An 18989-nucleotide genomic window follows, 5' to 3' on the forward strand; every position below is an offset into this window, starting at 1 on the left:
GGCTTTAGTTAGAATCAAGCCTGTGTTTAAACCTGTTGCTCCACCATGGAGTTTAAATTTGGTTCTTAAAGTTCTTCAGGGGGTTCCGTTTGAACCTCTTCATTCCATAAATTAAACTTTTATCTTGGAAAGTTCTTTTTTTTTATAGCTATTTCCTCGGCTTGTAGAGTTTCCGAGTTATCTGCCTTACAATGTGATTCTCCTTATCTGATCTTCCATGCAGATAAGGTAGTTCTGCGTACCAAACCTGGGTTTTTACCTAAGGTGGTATCTAATAAGAATATCAATCAAGAGATTGTTGTTCCGTCTTTGTGTCCTAATCCTTCTTCAAAGAAGGAACGTCTGTTACACAATCTGGACGTGGTTCGTGCTTTAAAGTTTTATTTACAAGCTACTAAGGATTTTCGTCAAACATCTGCTTTGTTTGTTGTCTACTCTGGACAGAGGAGAGGTCAAAAGGCTTCAGCAACCTCTCTTTCTTTTTGGCTAAATCCGCTTAGCTTATGAGACTGCTGGCCAGCAGCCTCCAGAAAGGATTACAGCTCATTCTACAGGAGCTGTGGCTTCCACATGGGCCTTTAAAAATGAGGCTTCTGTTGAACAGATCTGCAAGGCGGCGACTTGGTCTTCGCTTCATACTTTTTCAAAATTCTACAAATTTGATACTTTTGCTTCTTCGGGGGCTATTTTTGGGAGAAAGGTTTTACAGGCAGTGGTACCTTCCGTTTAAGTACCTGCCTTGTCCCTCCCTTCATCCGTGTACTTTAGCTTTGGTATTGGTATCCCACAAGTAATGGATGATCCGTGGACTGGATACACCTTACAAGAGAAAACATAATTTATGCTTACCTGATAAATTTATTTCTCTTGTGGTGTATCCAGTCCACGGCCCGCCCTGTCATTTTAAGGCAGGTATTTTTTAAACTACAGTCACCACTGCACCCTATGGTTTCTCCTTTCTCTGTTTGTTTTCGGTTGAATGACTGGATATTGCAGTTAGGGGAGGAGCTATAAAGACAGCTCTGCTGTGGGTGTCCTCTTGCAACTTCCTGTTGGGAATGAGAATATCCCACAAGTAATGGATGATTTGTGGACTGGATACACCACAAGAGAAATAAATTTATCAGGTAAGCATAAATTATGTTTTTTTCATTATAAGATTAAAACTTTTTGATTTGGGTTGTGGATTATTTTTTCAGCAGAATTGGCTGTCTTTATTTTATCCCTCCCTCTCTAGTGACTCTTGCGTGGAAGTTCCACATCTTGGGTATCTGCTATCCCATACGTCACTAGCTCATGGACTCTTGCCAATTACATGAAAGAAAACATAATTTATGTAAGAACTTACCTGATAAATTTCTTTCATATTGGCAAGAGTCCATGAGACCCACCCTTTTTGTGGTGGTTATGATTTTTTTGTATAAAGCACAATTATTCCAATTCCTTATTTGATGCTTTCGCTCCTTTCTTATCACCCCACTTCTTGGCTATTTGTTAAACTGAATTGTGGGTGTGGTGAGGGGTGTATTTATAGGCATTTTGAGGTTTGGGAAACTTTGCCCCTCCTGGTAGGAATGTATATCCCATACGTCACTAGCTCATGGACTCTTGCCAATATGAAAGAAATTAATTTATCAGGTAAGTTCTTACATAAATTATGTTTTCCCCTTAGGAATCAATGGGGCTGCGTTACTGAGCTTTACGCTGCTTTTTGGCAGGTGTTAGGCTTTTTTTCAGCCGGCTCTCCCCATTGATGTCTATGAGGAAATCATGCACGAGCACGTACAACCAGCTTACCGCTGATTTAAGCAGCGCTGGTATTGGAGTGCGGTATGGAGCACAATTTTGCTCTACGCTCACTTCTTGCCTTTTAACGCCAGGTTTGTAAAAACCTGTAATACCAACGCTGTAGGTAAGTGAGCGGTGACAATAACGTGCAAGTTAGTACTGCACCCCTCATAACGCAAAACTCGTAATCTAGCCGATAGGTTTTCATCCCTTACTAAATCCAGGTAAACATGCTGTTTTACCAACCTCCCTTATTATCAGCTTTTCTCAGTTCAGCTGCAACATGCTTCTCTCCAAGCCTGAAAACACTCTGGAGACTCTCTTTCTCTCTCTCTCCCTCGCTCTCTCTCAACCTAGCAGCTGGAGAAATAATTACACTCATTTGATTGAACACAGGTGGGGAAAAATCCCTTCCTGATTCCTCACCTTCAGCTATATGTAAAATGAGGAGTGGAACACTGGCACGCTCCAATATTCCACCCCAGGGACCCCAAAATACAACAGCTTCATACCTAGTCACATTTTACACAATACATTTCCCTGGGGTTTAGTAATCAAATACACATTTTAACACAGTAGGAGAAATATAAACTTGGTCACTTACAATTCCCTGTTCTCTGTCACAATATATATATATATATATATAAATTAATAAATTAATAAATTCACAGGCTATTTCTCCAACATAGGTGTGTCCGGTCCACGGCGTCATCCTTACATGTGGGATATTCTCTTCCCCAACAGAAAATGGCAAAGAGCCCAGCAAAGCTGGTCACATGATCCCTCCTAGGCTCCGCCTACCCCAGTCATTCTCTTTGCCGTTGCACAGGCAACATCTCCACGGAGATGGTTAAGAGTTTTTTGGTGTTTAGAATCAAGCCTGTTTACAGACCTTTGACTCCTCCCTGGAGTCTAAATCTAGTTCTTTCAGTTCTTCAAGGGGTTCCGTTTGAACCCTTACATTCCGTAGATATTAAGTTATTATCTTGGAAAGTTTTGTTTTTGGTTGCAATTTCTTCTGCTAGAAGAGTTTCAGAGTTATCTGCTCTGCAGTGTTCTCCGCCCTATCTGGTGTTCCATGCAGATAAGGTGGTTTTGCGTACTAAGCCTGGTTTTCTTCCGAAAGTTGTTTCCAACAAAAATATTAACCAGGAGATAGTTGTACCTTCTTTGTGTCCGAATCCAGTTTCAAAGAAGGAACGTTTGTTACACAATTTGGACGTAGTCCGTGCTCTAAAATTCTATTTAGAGGCTACTAAAGATTTCAGACAAACATCTTCTTTGTTTGTTGTTTATTCTGGTAAAAGGAGAGGTCAAAAAGCAACTTCTACCTCTCTTTCTTTTTGGCTTAAAAGCATTATCCGATTGGCTTATGAGACTGCCGGACGGCAGCCTCCTGAAAGAATCACGGCTCACTCCACTAGGGCTGTGGCTTCCACATGGGCCTTCAAGAACGAGGATTCTGTTGACCAGATATGTAAGGCAGCGACTTGGTCTTCTCTGCACACTTTTGCCAAATTTTACAAATTTTATACTTTTGCTTCTTCGGAGGCTATTTTTGGGAGAAAGGTTTTGCAAGCTGTGGTGCCTTCCGTTTAGGTGACCTGATTTGCTCCCTCCCTTCATCCGTGTCCTAAAGCTTTGGTATTGGTTCCCACATGTAAGGATGACGCCGTGGACCGGACACACCTATGTTGGAGAAAACAGAATTTATGCTTACCTGATAAATTACTTTCTCCAACGGTGTGTCCGGTCCACGGCCCGCCCTGGTTTTTTTAATCAGGTCTGATGAATTATTTTCTCTAACTACAGTCACCACGGTATCATATGGTTTCTCCTATGCATATTTCCTCCTGTCCGTCGGTCGAATGACTGGGGTAGGCGGAGCCTAGGAGGGATCATGTGACCAGCTTTGCTGGGCTCTTTGCCATTTCCTGTTGGGGAAGAGAATATCCCACATGTAAGGATGACGCCGTGGACCGGACACACCGTTGGAGAAAGTAATTTATCAGGTAAGCATAAATTCTGTTTTTAGGCACCAGTACATACATATATAATAAATTCTGGGCTGGGTACTGAGTGTTCCCCAGATGTAAGTATAAAATGTCAGTGGTTTAATGTAAATGCTGATGTTGCACAGATAATAACAGTATCCCTTCTGATATACTCTTTGCTATTTATGAGATTGATTATTTTACACTGCTGAGTCCTAGACCCTCAAATATCATCACAGAATGTAAATTAAGCTCTATCACACCTATAGCTTTTTATTTAAATAAATTTAATATTTGGTGAAAACAGGGCACATTTCTATAATATTATTACATCACCTGGGGCGAGATTACATATACGGTGCAGGCTTCAGCGCAAGCGCTGCAACCCGCGCCACCCGTAATTTCACCTTGCACATCGGGGTATTACATTACATAAACCCCGACGGCAGTTCATAAAGTGCCGTAAGTCGGATAAACTAACGATGTCCAGAAATGAGTGTAAATACAAATTTCTGGAGTCGCCAGTGACTTACAGCACTTTAGAAACTGCTGGCGCCTATGAAAAGTAAAGAGAATATCAAATTTCCCGTAACAGTCTAACACACCTCTCACAAATAAGCCTGACATGTAAAAAACCCTTTATCTGCATTCCCCCCTCTCACTACTAATAATAAATGTATTAACCTCTAAACCGACAACCCCCCACAACACAATAAGCCTAATTAAACTATCAACCCCTATATCCGCCATCAAACCCACACCACAAGTAATAACTAAATTATTAACCCCTAAATCCGCCAACCCCAACATCGCAAACTACCTAATAAAATTATGAACCCCTAATCCGCCATTAACCGACAACGCAATAAACCTATTAAAACTATTAACCCCTAAACTGCCAAAGCCCACAACACAATAAACCTATTACAGTATTAACCCCTAAACCGCAAAAGCCCACAACGCAATAAACCTAACCCCTAACCTAACACCCCCTAAATGAACCCAAATTGCATAATTTACTAAATACTAAAGTTACTATTAAATTAAAAAAAACTAACACTACTTTAAAAATAAAATAAACTAAGTATAAATTAAAGGGAAAGTCTAATCAAAATTTTGGAGTAGACTGACCCTTTAAGCTACAATTACAGAAAATAAAAAAGAAAATGACTAAATTTAAAAAAATTATACCTAATCCCTATGAAAATAAAAAATCCCCCCAAAATAAAAACACCCCCTACTCTAATAAACTACCAGTAGCCTTTAAAAGGGATTTTTGCAGGGCATTGCCCCAAGATAACCACCACCAAACCCCCCAAATAAAATAACCTAACACTAAAAACCCTAAACTACCCATTGCCCTGAAAAGGGCATATGTTGGGCATTGCCCTTAAAAGGGCATTTAGCTCTTTTACTGCCCACCCTATCTAAATAAAATAAAACCCTTAAAGACCCCTAAGTCTAAGCCCCAGGTTGCTACTCACCGTTCCTGAAGTCCGGCGGAGAAGGTCCTGTTCCAAGCGGTGAAGTCTTCTTCCAAGCGGCGACCTCTTCTTTCTTCTTCCTGGAACATCCTTCGCGGAGTGGAGCTGAAGACTGAAGACCGCGGAGCTGAAGACCGGCGAGCCTGGAACTGAAGACCGGCAACCACGGAGCCATGGAGCGTGGAGGATCCTCTTCGTACGATCTTCGCCGAACACTGGATAGAGAATTCAAGGGATGCAATTAAAAATGGCGTCCCTTGAATTCCTATTGGCTGATTTGATTCTTCAAATTCAAATCAGCCAGTAGGATGAAAGCTACTCAAATCTTATTGGCTGTTCAAATCAGCCAATAGGATGAGAGCTACTGAAATTCTATTTGCTGATTTGAATAACCAATAGAATTTCAGTAGCTCTCATCCTATTGGCTGATTTGATCAGCCAATAGGATTTGAGTAGCTTTCATCCTATTGGCTGATTTGAATTTGAAGAATCAAATCAGCCAATAGGAATTCAAGGGACGCCATTTTTAATCGCGTCCCTTGAATTCTCTATCCAGTGTGCGGCGAAGATCGTACAAAGAGGATCCTCCATGCTCCATGGCTCCGCGGTCGCCGGTCTTCAGTTCCAGGGTCGCCGGTCTTCAGTTCCAGGGTCGCCGGTATTCAGCTCCGTGGTCTTCAGTCTTCAGCTCCGCTCCACGAAGGATGTTCCAGGAAGAAGAAAGAAGAGGTTGCCACTTGGAAGAAAACTTCACCGCCTGGAACAGGACCTTCTCCGCCGGACTTCAGGAACGGTGAGTAGCAACCTGGGGCTTAGTCTTAGGGTTTTTTAAGGTTTTTTAAGGTTTTTTTTTATTTTATTTAGATAGGGTGGGCAGTAAAAGAGCTTAATGCCCTTTTAAGGGCAATGCCCAACAAATGCCCTTTTCAGGGCAATGGGTAGTTTAGGGTTTTTAGTGTTAGGTTATTTTATTTGGGGGTGTTTGGTGGTTGGAGGGGGTTAACTGATTATCTTGGGGCAATGCCCTGCAAAAAGCCCTTTTAAAGGCTACTGGTAGTTATTAGAGTAGGGGGTGTTTTTATTTTGTGGGGCTTTTTTATTTTTGTAGCTTAAAGGGACAGTCTACTCCAGAATTTTGATTAGACTGTCCCTTTAATTTATACTTAGTTTATTTTTATTTTTAAAGTAGTGTTATTTTTTTTTAATTTAATAGTAACTTTAGTATTTTGTAAATTAGGTAATTTGGGTTCATTTAGGGGGTTTTAGGTTAGGGGGGGTTAGGTTAGGGGTTAGGTTTATTGCGTTGTGGGCTTTGGCGGTTTAGGGGTTAATACTTTAATAGGTTTATTGCGTTGTGGGCTTTGGTGGTTTAGGGGTTAATAGTTTTAATAGGTAGTTTGCATTGTGGGTTAATGGCATATTAGGGGTTAATAGTTTTAATAGGTAGAGTTTGCGATGTTGGGGTTGGCGGATTTAGGGGTTAATAATTTAGTTATTACTTGCAGTGTGGGTTTGATGGCGGATATAGGGGTTAATACACTTTATTAGTTATTGCGGTGGGGGGTTGCGGTTGACAGGTAGATAGACATTGCGCATGCGTTAGGTGTTAGTTTATTTTTGCAAGCATTTTTGGGAGTTACGGTGCTCCCATACTCAGCGCAAGGCTTGCTACGGCTGCCTTTTATGGCGAGGTAAAAATGGAGTAAGATTTCTCCATTTTCGCCACGTAAGTCCTTGTGCTGAATATTGGATACCGATTTGCGACATAGTCCTATGTTAGCCTATGGGAGTAAAAATTGCGGGCGACGGGTGAAATATACGTGCCACATTTATATGCGGCGCTGTATATAGGCTACCAAACCCGCGCAAGAACCGGCGTCGCCGGCTTTTGCGGGTAACGCCGCATATGTAATGGAACCCCTGAAGGTCGTAGGACTCATTGCAACAGCTGGACTTCAACAAATAATAAGAAGATGAAGCCTATAATTCCTCACTCGCTGTACTCAACTCATAAATACCCTTTTAACAGATTTGCTGACCATTAATAAATTCAGCCATGAGTCTAGGCCTTTATCGCCATCTAGGCCTTGTTATAGTGACATGTAGGGGAGATCTGTTAAATAACTTAACCAATTAGAAGGATCTAAAGGAACCGATTTAAACCTATCCAGAATACATCAAAATAATTTTAAAGATCACCACCAATGCCAACTTTCTACAAGTCACTATTAAGAAATTGGATAAATTAGCCTTCATTGAAGCCAATGGGGCCTATTTATTAAAGGTCTTGCGGACCTGATCCGACAGTGCGGATCAGGTCCGCAAGACCTCACTGAATGCGGAGAGCAATACGCTCTCCGCATTTAACATTGCACCAGCAGCTCACAAGAGCTGCTGGTGCAACGCCGCCCCCTACTGGCCGCCAGTAGGGAGGTGTCAATCAACCCGATCGTACTCGATTGGGTTGATTTCCGGCGATTCCTGTCCGCCTCATCAGGGTTATGGAGCAGCGCTCTTTAGACTGCTGCTTCATAACTGATGTTTCTGGCGAGTCTGAAGACTCGCCAGAAACACGAGCCCACAAGCTCCGTTCGGAGCTTGATAAATGGGCCCCAATGTCTCCATCTTCATTCCTTAATAGGCCAAATCTACAAAAATACAATTTTCAAAAAGAAAAAAAAATCCGATGTCATCTTTACTAGCTTTAACTGACATGAGGAGTCTCTCTCATTTTATGATTGGTAGTAAATTAACTTCATTTCACATGTGGGCTGGAACACTGAATAGTCATTTCCCCAGCCAATCACTTTAGATCAGTGTTTCTCAACTCCAGTCCTCGGGACCCTTAACAGGCCCACATATTCATTATATCTTAACTAGAGCACAGGTGAAATAATCAGCTGATCAGTAACCATGGTTACTAACCTGTTCTCATCTCTAGTTAAAGGGGCAGTCAAGTCCAAAAAAAACTTTCATGATTTAAATAGGAAATGTAATTTAAAACAACTTTCCAATTTACTTTTATCACCAATTTTGCTTCGTTCTCTTGGTATTCTTAGTTGAAAGCTAAACCTAGGCGGTTCATATGCTAATTTCTTAGACCTTGAAGACTGCCTCTAATCTGAATGCATTTTGACCACTAGAGGGCATTCGTTCATGTGTTTCATATAGATAACATTGAGCCCATGCACGTGAAGTTACCCTGGAGTGAGCACTGATTGTCTAAAATTCAAGTCTTTCAAAAGAACTGAAATAAGGGGGCAGTTTGCAGAATCATAGATACAAGGTAATCACAGAGGTAAAAAGTGTATTTCTATAACAGTGTTGGTTATGGGTTTTTTTTTTTTTTTATGTAAAACTGGGGATTTGGTAATAAAAGTAAATATCTCTCTTTTTCAACAACAAAAATGCTAGTGTTGACTGTCCCTTCAAGATGTAATGAATATGTGGGGCAGCAAACCTAGCAAATAATATAACATTATATAACATTAGCTTAGCGCCAGCTTTCTAAAGCAAAGGATTAGAGAGATATTTCCTTCTTAATATAAGGAGAGTCCACTGCATCATTCCTTACTGTTGAGAAATACTAAACCTGGTCACCAGGAGGAGGCAAAGACACCCCAGCCAAAGGCTTAAATACTCCCTCTACTTCCCTCATATCCCAGTCATTCTTTGCCTTTCGTCACAGGAGGTTGGCAGAGAAGTGTCAGAAGATTCAGAGTAGTTCCTTATGAAGGGTATCTTCCCTTTGAAATGGGACTGGAGTTTTAAGTAGTCTTGTCAGCCTCTCAGTGAGAGCATTGACAAATGTTAGAGTCTGGAGATGCAGGGAGAGTCTTTCTGCGAACCCATCCAGACTTGTATTAACAGCTTCTAAGCAATCAGAGTTGACGAGTTTCACTGCCTGCTTCCATCACTTAAGTCCATGTCAGGAGCAATGCTACAAGATGTCAAACTTGAGAGGCTGTGTTTCTATTCCACGGCATAAATTCCGGTAAGATTGTTTCATTTTTTATACACATGTGATAATGCAAGAAGACAGGGTCACCAGTATGGCTCATTTTATCTGTTTGGAATCAATGGTTAATATCTCCGGAGGGGGATTATTGAACAGGGGGGATTATTCACATAATTTAATTTTATTTTATTATGATTATGCTGTGACATATGTGAGATGTGGCTCAGGCAGATGTTGGAACGTACAGGTTTTACTTTCGTTTTTGGAAGCTGCGCAACCTGAAAGGCTTGGCGCACTTTTTGCCTATAGCAGGGGTGGTCCTGCATTGTGCACCATGTGACCGGGTGTGGTTACACTGATTTCCTCTTTCCTGACCATGCGGTTTACCAAAGAAGAAACGGTTTCTCTGTTTGGCCTGGGTCATAGGAGGTAATGAGTGCCCCAGCCATTGGGGGTATAAAGGTGCCATTTTATCTTATTATCTATAGTCTGCTTTATAAGCGTAAGCTATAGAGGATTCTGATGCGTTAGAGGGTACTCCCTCTCTACCTAAATCTAATACCTGTCTATATTGTGAGGAGGCCCCGGTATTCCCGCCTGCTCAATTATGTTCCACATGCCTTGATAAAGTAATCATGTCAAAGAAAGTTAATATGTTTGATACCACTGAGCCGTCCACCTCTGAGGAGTATCTGTCCCGTGAGGTGCGCACACTATAGCCATCTCCTATTACACATACAGCTTCCCATAGCACTCCTTATCCTCCATCTGGAGGAGCCCTTTTACTGCCAGACTTTACTGAACAATTACATACAGCAGTGTCTGCGGCCTTTAGTACTTTACCTCGCCCGGGTTAGCGCAAGCGAAAGGTTAAATATTGCTATCCTTCCCAGGGGTCATCTACTAGCTTATTGGATTTATCTGATACAAGATTATCCGATGATGAAAGCGCCTCTGATACTTCAGAGGGTGCTCTTTCTGGGTTGGAATCTGCTGTTTCTAGGCCTCCAGCTGCGGAGGAACCAGACTTTAAATTTAGGATTGAGCATTTACGCTTTCTGTTGAAGGAAGTTTTGGCTACGTTAGAGGTTCCAGAGCCCAAATTATAGCCTGAGGAACCTTTGATTCCTAAACTAGATAAGGTCTATGAAGACAGGGTTGTACCACAAACTTTCCCGCTTCCCGTAAAGATGGTGAACATTATTAAGAATGAATGGGAAGGAATTGGTTCTTCATTTCCCCCTTGTTCTTCCTTTAAAAAATTGTTCCCGGACTCTCAATTAGAGTTTTGGGGCTCCATCCCTAAGGTGGATGGCGCTATCTCCACGCTTGCTAAAAGCACTACTATTCCGCTTGAGGATAGTCTGTCTTTTAAAGAGCCCAAGGATAAGAAAATAGAAAATCTGTTAAGAAAGATGTTTCAACATATGGGATATTTGTTTCAACCGGCAACAGCTGTTGCTGCGGTTACTGGAGCGGCTACCTACTGGTGCGACTCCTTATCTGAGTTGATCGAGGTGGAAGGTCCCTTCAATGTGATCCAGGAAAGAATTAAGGCCTTAAGGGTGGCTAATTCTTTTATCCGTGATGCAAATATGCAAATTATTCACCTGAGTGCCAAGGCTTCAGGTTTCTCTGTTTAAGCCCCGGGGGCACTCTGGCTGAAGTCCTCGTCTGCGGACATGACTTCGAAGTCAAGACTTCTTTCCCTTACCATTTAAGGGAAATATTCTATTTGGTCCAGGCTTGGACTCAATTATCTCCATGGTTACTGGAGGCAAAGGTGCCTTTTTACTGCAGGATAAGAAGAACAAAACTAAAGGACAAGGTCATAATTTTCGTTTCTTTTGTTCAGATAAATCCCAACCTCAGCAGCCCTCTGCAAAGCTAAAGCAATCTAAGGGGACTTGGAAGCCGGCTCAGTCATGGAATAAATCCAAGCAGAACAAGAAGCCCGCCGAGACAAAGTCGGCATGAAGGGGCAGCCCCTGATCTGGGGACATACAAGACCCGTGGGTCCTGGAGGTCATCGCTCAAGGATACAGGATAGGTTTCAAGTCTCATCCACCCAGGGGCAGATTCTTCTTGTCAAACCTGTCTACAGGGCCAAAAAAGAGAGAAGCCTTTCTGGGGTGCGTGAGAGATCTCTCCTCCCTGGGAGTTATTGTCCTGGTACCTCTTACAGAAAGAGGTCTGGGATACTATTCAAACCTTTTTGTGGTCCCAAAGAATGAAGGGAATTTTCCGCCAGATTCTGGACCTAAAGTGGCCAGAACCAGAGGTATAGCAGTAGCGCCATTGTTGGACGATATTCTGGTTCAAGCACCATCCTGTCGTCTGGCAGAGGACCATTCGAAAGCCCTTCTATCTCTTCTTCGATCTCATGAATGGAAGATATACTTAGAAAAGAGTTCTCTTATTCCCAGTACCAGGATGGAATTCCTGGGTACTATAATAGACTCCATATCCATGAGGATATTTCTTACAGACCAGAGACGTTACAAGCTAACTTCCGCTTATCTTGCTCTCAAGACCTCCTTAAGACCTTCTGCGGCTCATGTATGGAGGTGATTGGTCTCATGGTGTCCAGCATGGACATCATTCCTTTTGCCAGATTCCATCTCAGACCACTTCAGCTGTGCATGCTAAGAAAGTGGAACAGTGATCATTCGGATCTGTCTAAACAGATTTCTCTGGACAGCCGGTCGAGAGAATAACTCTCCTGGTGGCTTTGTCCAGATCACCTGTCCCAAGGGACATCCTTCTTGAGACCATCCTGGGAGATTGATAACCTCGGTGACTTACATCAACCATCAGGGGGGAACGAGGAGCTCCATAGCAATGAGGGAAGTATCTTGGATTCTGGAGTGGGTAGAGGCCCACAACTGCTCGCTTTCAGCGATCCACATTACGGGTGTGGACAGCTGGGAAGCGGATTGCCTCAGCAGACAATCCTTTCATCTGTGGGAATGGTCTCTCCTTTCCTGAGGTGTTTGTGGAGATTTTCAACATATGGGGGACGACGGAGATAGATCTCATGGCGTCCCGGCTCAATTCCAAGCTGCCAAGATGGGTCGCGGTCTGGGGATCCTCAAGTGGAGCTAACAGATACATTAGCAGTGCCTTGGAGGTTCAACCTAATTTATATTTTTTCCACCGTTACCACTTCTCTCTCATGTAGTGGCCCCTATCAAGCAGGAGCAGGCATCAGTGATACTGATTGCTCCATCGTGGCCGTGAAGGATGTGGTTCGTGAATCTGGTAGATTAGGGGTTAATAAATTTATATAGGTAGCGGCGACATTGGGTGTGGCAGATTAGGGGTTAATAAGTGTAAAGAAGGTGTTGGCGATGTCGGGGGCAGCCGATTAGGGGTGTTTAGACTAAGGGTTTATGTTAGGGTGTTAGGTTTAAACATAACTTTTATTTCCCCATAGACATCAATGGGGCTTGCATTACAGAGCTTTACGCTCCGCGATTGCAGGTGTTAGGCTTTTTTTTAGCCGGCTCTCCCCATTGATGTCTATGAGGAAATCGTGCACGAGCACGTCAAAACACCGCTTGTATTTGGGTGCGGTATGGAGTTCAACGCAACCGTATCACCCGCACAAGCCGGGTTTTTGCAAACCTGTAATAGCAGCGCTATTAAAGGTGAGCGGTGAAAATAACTTGCAAGTTATTGGCGAGCCAGCCATAACGCAAAACTCGTAATCTGGCTGTAAAACTAAATGTATACTTACCTGTAAATAAAAACTAAGCTAGCTACAAAATAACTAATAGTTATATTGTATCTATCTTAGGTTTTAATTTTTATTTCACAGGTAAGTTTGTATTTATTTAAACTTACCTGAAAATAAAACCTAACCTGCATTAAACTAAAAACTAACATTACAATAAAAAAAAAATCTAAATAAACCTATGCTAAACATTACCCTGAAAAGGGCATTTGGATGGGCATTGCCCTTAAAAGGGCATTTAGCTCTTTTACATTGCCCAAAACCCTAAAGAAAAAAAACACCCAAAAAAAAACCTAACACTAACCCCTGACAATCCACTTACAGTTATCGAAGTCCGGACATTCATCCTCATCCAGCCGGCGAAGTCCTCATCCAAGTGGCAAGAAGTCTTCATCCAGGAGGCCTCTTCGATCTTCATCCAGCCGACTAAGTCCTCATCCAAGCGGAAAGAAGTCTTCATCCAGACATCTTCTATCTTCATCCAGCCGGCGCGGAGCAGGTCTATCTTCAAGACATCCAGCGCAGAGCATCCTCTTCATACTGTCGCCGCCGTAAACTGAAGGTTCCCTTTAAGTGACGTCATCCAAGATGGCGTCCCTTGAATTCCTATTGGCTGAAAGATTTCTATCAGCCAATAGGAATTAAAAGTGAAAACATCCTATTGGCTGTTGCAATCAGCCAATAGGATTGAGCTTTCATCCTATTGGTTATGAGGGAGAGGAGTAAAATAACTAAAATTTGGCGCCAAGAATGACGCATTACGCAAAAGAAGTTAAAAAATTTTGGCGCAAAACTAACACCAGGAAATGACACAATTTGCGTCATAACAAACGTGATTTCGCGCCAAAACAACTAGCGTCAACAAATACGCAGGAAATTACTAAATTTTACGCCAAGAATGACGCAATAAAAAACAGCATTTTGTGCCCTCGTGAGCCGAGATTTTCCCGCAAAAAAATTAAAGTCAAATTAGAAAAAGACTGAACCCCAGGTAAGAAAAAAGTTTAAATAAACTTCCCAGCATGATTCCTATACTGAAACTGTTTTGACTGCAAAAGGGAAATATACATAGACCTAACTCATGGCAAATATAAGTAAAATACATATATTTTAAACTTTATATTAATACATAAAGCGCCAAACCATAGCTTAGAGTGTCTTAAATAATTATACATACTTACTGAAAGACACCCATCCACATATAGCAAATAGCCAAACCAGTACTGAAAACTATCAGCAGAGGTAATGGTATATAACAGTATATTGTCGATCTGAAAAGGGAGGTAGGAGATGAATCCCTACAACCGATAAAAGAGAACCCTTGAAAAAATTTTCCGCGAGGGAAACCATAAAATCAATAGGCGATACTCTCTTCACATTCCTCTGACAAACACTGTACTCTGAGAGGAATTGGGCTTCAGAATGCTTAGAGGCACTTATCATAGAAGAAATCATGAAAATCGAGCACAAACTTACTTCACCACCTCCATAGGAGGCAAAGTTTGTAAAACTGAAATGTGGGTGTGGTGAGGGGTGTATTTATAGGCATTTGAGGTTTGGGAAACTTTGCCCCCTCCTGGTAGGAATGTATATCCCGTACGTCACTAGCTCATGGACTCTTGCCAATTACATGAAAGAAAGGCTGTTTTGCGTACCCACTTGGGTTTTCTTCCTAAGGTGGTGTCGGATCATAACATAGTGGGAAATCAGTGAGACAAGAAAAAACTAGTATATTGCATGATGTATATGGTTCAAACCAAACCTGTAGCCACATACAGTACATCGAATTACAACTGAATGGACTGACACCACACTAATGACAACCTGTAGAAAATTATACATAGGAAATAAACCACAGTCTACGCCGGCATGCCTTAAAGATGGACTGAATTTTGCTCAAGAAATTTACATTGCTGGGAATCCATGCATTAATTTTCTAATTCCAAATGAAAATGAACTGGGATACTGTACTTCTCATACCAATGCAATTATTAATTATGAAAAATTTTGTACACTTAAGTCACGAGAATGTTTGATTTCTGCACCACAGATTAAATTGAATGCACAAGCTAATGATGCTAATTTAGTACACAAGCTTTCTCAGCATATTTTGAAGGAGGAAGAACACTTGGTTTTGAACAAGGGTTTATCATATTGTTTAGACGATTTTTGTAATGAATTCGCTGACCTTCAAGACCACAGTGCAGCGACATATATGAGCTTGGTACAAAGAGAGGTTGAGAATCTTTTCAAAAAAGAGAGGAAGAAGAAACTTGTACACAAAAACAGAAAAGATAAGTTAGCAATTCAGTCCTTGAAGAAAAATACAGACATCATCATAAAAGAGGCTGATAAGGGCGGGGCTGTGATGGTCCTTAATAAAGCAGATTATATAGAAGAAATCCAACGACAGCCGATGATCAGGAATATCAAGAACTACCCAGGGATCCTACCATTCAGATTAGCAAAGAGATAGAATAATTACAGAGAAATTTAGGGATGCTCTAACTGTAACAAATCCAATAAGGCCAGTACTATACATATTACCTAAAATACATAAAGCTAAAGAAAAACCTCCAGGGTGCCCAATTGTGGCTGGTATACCGTCTGTTTTTTCACCTATTGCTATATTTCGAGATAAAGTTTTACAGCCATTAATTAAAAAAACTACCTCTTATGTAAAAGACACAAATGATTTTCTGTCAAAACTCAAAGATCTTGGGTATGTTGGTGAGAAATGTATTCTTTTTTCACTTGATGTATCTATCTTGTATACTTCTATTAAGCATACAAGCGGCATTGCAGCAGTTAGAAATATTCTGAGATCAGATAGCAATTAAACTGAGGGAGAGATCTGTTTTTTGATTGATTTGCTCACTGTAATATTATACCAGAATTATTTCCTATTTATGGTTGCATATTATCTGCAAAAACAGGGGACAGCCATGGGCTCCAATGTCGCCCCCACATATGCCAACATATTCCTGAACAGCTTTGAGGAATACTTTGTGTACCCTCATGGTTTGTTTCAGCTCTATGGTGCCGGTACATAGATGATGTGTTTGGCGTGTGGGGGGGGCAATGTTGGTAGCCTATTGTCATTTGTCCAGGATTTAATTGACTCAGAGGACTGAAATTCAGCTTAAATTATGAGTGAGATTGGCATAGAATATTTGAATACATATGTGTACATTGAGGGAGGTTTTTTAAAAACTGATCTCTATACAAAAAGTACCGACAGAAACAATTTAAACAAATATGGTAGCTGTCATCCTGACAATGTATTTAAGGCTATTCAAAAAAGTCAGTTCACAAGGGTAAAATGTATAGTTTCTGATAGTAACAAATGCAAATACAGATTGGAAGAAATGGCTAATAAATTTATCACCAGGAATTACCCTCTAACATTGATTTCAGAACAACTTAGTGCAGTGAATAATGAAAATAAACAAATCAGGAAAGACACATTTCAGGAAGGAAAGAATATGATATTTGTGACACAGTACAATAAATTGATCCAGAAAATTACAGGGATACTAAAAAAAACAAAACACTGGCACATTTTGAGGGAATGTAACCCTCAGGTCAATTAATTTAAAATGGGCCCAATGGTAGCTTATAGGAGGAACCAAAGTATTAAAGATATGCTTGTACAAACTGATATAGGCAGTGGTAAACAAAAGTATTCAGAGAACCATAGGTACTAAAAGAAGTGGATGTTACCCATGTCTCAATTGCAGTAATTGCAGTTCAATGATAAAAGGTGAAAAATTTCATCACCCAATAAATAGGAAAAAGTTTCAAATAAATAAATATCTAACGTGTAGAGCTACTTTTGCCATTTATCTAATCAAATGTCCATGTGGGCTTATTTATATTAGCGAGACCGGTAGAGAGGTAAGGGAGAGGATAACTGAACATAAATCTAATATCAGATGTAATAACAAAGATGCCCCAGTATCCTCTCACTTCCACTCTGTGAGTCACAACATAAGTCAGTTGAGGTTCCAAATCATAGAACAGGTAGATAGACCTAGAAGGGGAGGAGATAAAGAGCATCTTCTAAAGATTTATAAGCTTGAGACCCTCATCCCTAAAAGGTCTGAATAAAAAAATAAGTCAGTTGAGGTTCCAAATCATAGAACAGGTAAATAGACCTAGAAGGGGAGGAGATAAAGAGCATCTTCTAAAGATTTATAAGCTTGAGACCCTCATCCCTAAAAGTTCTGAATAAAAAAATAAGTCAGTTGAGGTTCCAAATCATAGAACAGGTAGATAGACCTAGAAGGGGAGGAAATAGAGAGCATCTTCTAAAGATTTATAAGCTTGAGACCCTCATCCCTAAAGGTCTGAATAAAGATTTCGATTGGAGCCTATTTCTTTAAATTACAGTTTAAAAAGGGCATCTCTAATTCTATGTAAATTACTTTAGACAAACTTCTTCCTTGTTTTGTTATCTACAGTGGGAAGCGTAAGGGTCTGAAGGCCTCTTCGACTTCCTTATCTTTTTGGTTGAGGAGTGTTATACGCTTAGCTTACGAGTCAGCGGGACTTAGACCTCCTCAAAGGATTACGGCTCATTTCACTAAAGCGGTGGCTGCCTCTTGGGCCTTTAAGAACGAGGTCTTTATGGATCAGATTTTTCAGGCGGCTACCTGGTCCTCCTTACATACTTTTTCAAAGTTCTACAAATTTGACGTTTTTGCTTCAGCGGAAGCAGCTTTTGGGAGAAAGGTTTTGCAGGCTGTGGTGCCCACAGATTAGGGTCTGCTTTTTCTTTACCAATCCCGTTATCATTCAGTGTCCTCTAGAGCTTGGGTATAGTTTTCCCAACAGTAAGGAATGATGCCATGGACTCTCCTCATATTAAGAAGGAAAACATAAATTATGCTTACTTGATAATTTCATTTCCTTCTGTATAAGAAGAGTCCACAGCCCCCCCCCGTATACTCCGATGGGCGGACCAAAATTAGTTTTTTTTCTTCTGGCACCATTTATACCCTGATATTTCTACTACTGTTCCTTGTTCCCTTGGCAGAATGACTGGGATATGAGGGAAGTAGGGGGAGTATTTAAGCCTTTGGCTGGGGTATCTTTGCCTCCTGCTGGTGGCCAGGTTCAGTATTTCCCAACAGTAAGGAATGATGCCATGGACTCTCCTCATACAGAAGGAAATTAAATTATCAGGTAAAAATAATTTATGTTTTTATAACGAAAATTGAATTTTACAGAATGCCGCTCCTGGCTCTACTGAGCGGGTTTGTTTTTTACTCCTAAGCGCATTGCGGGCACGCTGTCCAGACACAGCCGGCCCGAATGCACTATTAAACTCAATGTAGCTCGCTCCCGCTACCAGAACAGATCAGGAGCAAGCTAGTTTAACAGCGCAATTGTGTGCGCTGTGACTAGACAGCATGCCCGCGATGTGCTTAGGAGGAAAAAACAGACCCGCTCAGTAGAGCCAGGAGCAGCATTCTGTAAAATTAAATTTTCGTTATAAAATATCTCTTTAAAGGGACAGGCTAGTCCAAAATAAACTTTCATTATTCAGATAGGGCATGTAATTTAAAACAATTTTCCAATTTACTTTTATCACCAATTTTGCTTTGTTCTCTTGGTATTCTTAGTTTAAAGCTAAACCTAGGAGGTTGAGGTTCATATGCTAATTTCTAAGCCCTTGAAGGCCGCCTCTTCTCTCAGGGCATTTTGACAGTTTTTCACCACTAGAGGGTGTTAGTTCATGTGTGTCATATAGATAACACTGTGCACACGCACGTGGAGTTCCTATGAGCCAGCACTGATTGGCTAAAATGCATGTCTGTCAAAAGAACTGAAATAAGGGGGCAGTTTGCAGAGGCTTAGATACAAGATAATTACAGAGGTAAAAACAGTATTTATATAACTGTTGGTTATGCAAAACAAGGGAATGGGTAATAAAGGGATTGTCTATCTTTAAAAACAATAAAAATTCTGTTGTAGACTGTCCCTTTAACCCTTTGCTTTAGAAAGCTGGCGCTAAGCAAATTTTG

The 18989-nt window shown here is 41.1% G+C and overlaps 1 protein-coding gene across 2 annotated transcripts in view; it reads left to right on the plus strand.

The window, feature by feature from the left end:
- Positions 1-18989, plus strand: part of LOC128649891 (probable E3 ubiquitin-protein ligase HERC6) — a 282469-nt gene that overhangs the window by 246129 nt on the left and 17351 nt on the right. The window lies entirely within an intron of this gene.

This window comes from Bombina bombina, chromosome 2, assembly GCF_027579735.1.
Source record: "Bombina bombina isolate aBomBom1 chromosome 2, aBomBom1.pri, whole genome shotgun sequence".
Lineage (NCBI taxonomy): Eukaryota > Metazoa > Chordata > Amphibia > Anura > Bombinatoridae > Bombina > Bombina bombina.